General features: G+C 41.2%; 1 pseudogene; it reads right to left on the reverse strand.

Annotated features, from left to right (window-relative positions):
* Window positions 1-576: 576 nt before the first annotated feature.
* On the reverse strand, window positions 577-1,085 carry LOC101588986 (annotated as a pseudogene).
* Window positions 1,086-1,565: the final 480 nt, after the last annotated feature.

Raw genomic sequence — 1,565 nt, forward strand, 5'->3', positions numbered from 1 at the left:
TTCAGGAGGTCCCATCACAAGCAGAGTTGACTTTGGAAAAACTCTTAAAATTATTATAGTAGTGAGACCTACCACTGTGGAGAGAGAGCAGTTATTGCCAACTGAGTTGTACATCCATTGTGAGCAGAGGAAATGATAGAGGAAAGCTGAGGCTCAGAGCAGATTCTTCAGCCCTCTGCTAAGAGAGCCCGGACGACCTCCACCGTTATAAAAGACCAGGTCCTCTTCCACAGGCCATGTTAGTTTTACATTTTACCTCCGTGTGTGTAGTGCGTGTGGTGTGAGCCTGTTTGTTTTCTTAAGAAAAATTTGTTGTCATCCAGGCTGAGATTCTCAGAACATCATTATTCAACCTGTTATTCCTCATTTACTGACTTTGTGACTTTGGACATGCAATCAGGAATCACAAAAACGCAATTTCATTATAAGGTAGGTATGGTGCACTTTGCCATGGCCCTGAGTACTAAGCAATATGTGCAATATTAGAAACAGTATACAATCAATGATAGCCATTATATTTTATTTATCTATAGTATTTTATTTTTTTATTTTTATTTTATTTTATTTTTTTTTAGAATTACAGATCTTTATTTGAAAATCTGATCTGCCAATTTAGCGTTTTCCACCAACTCATGGAGCAGAAACTTTCACAGGCTTCACAATCTTCTGCTTAGGTGCTGCCTTTGTGGGAGCCTTAGCAGCAGCCATGGCTGTCTTTTTAGATGCTTGCTTAGCCTTTTTTGCTTCCTTGGCAGCCCTGATAGCTTGTTCTCTTTGGGCCTTTCTAACTTCTGGTTTCTGATTCCTCTTGGCCATTATGTCAGCAAGAGATGCACCAGTGATGGCCCTCTGAAATTTGACTGCTCGTCTTGTTCTTTTCTTTTGAATTTCTTCCGACTGTCCCTTTTTGTGTTTTCTTCTGTAGAGGACAGTCCAGTTTATTTGCCAAGGATTTCTCTTGGAAAGGAATGCAGACTCGCATTTTGCATTCAGAAACTGGAAGGCCTTCCTGTCGGTCCTGGAGTAGCGTCTCCCGTGTCCCGGGTAGATCTTGTACTGCTGAAGCTACACAGCTCCACCTTCATGGTGGCAGCCGGCAGTCAAGGCGGAAGATGGTGAAAAGCTGTCTATTGTATTTTAGAAATCAGACACTTTTATGAAAGCAAGTTTCTCTGGTTTGGAAGAGTAAATATAGAAAAATTAGGGTCTGGGAAGATAGCTCGGCTATCTAAGTACCTGCTTGGCAAGTGCAAGGTCCTGAATTCGATCCCCTGTACTGCATGCCTTGCCAGTCCCCAAAACTGAGTTTGGTGGTACACACCTGTAATTGCAGCACTGGGGAGACAGGAGGATCACTAGGAGTCTGATCTGTGCAGTAAGACCCTGTAACAAATTTTTGAAAACATTTAAAAATATAGAAAAATTGTTGAGAACTCAGACTCAGGACATGTTTTTGAGTTGGAAAGCTGGCCCTGTGTTTTAGTAGTAGTTTGACTGAATTTACTTAAACTTTCAGAGCCTCAAAATTTTTCTCATCTGAGAAGTCTGATACAAGTACTTCACTT

This window comes from Octodon degus, unplaced genomic scaffold (assembly GCF_000260255.1).
Source record: "Octodon degus isolate 3935 unplaced genomic scaffold, OctDeg1.0 scaffold00241, whole genome shotgun sequence".
Lineage (NCBI taxonomy): Eukaryota > Metazoa > Chordata > Mammalia > Rodentia > Octodontidae > Octodon > Octodon degus.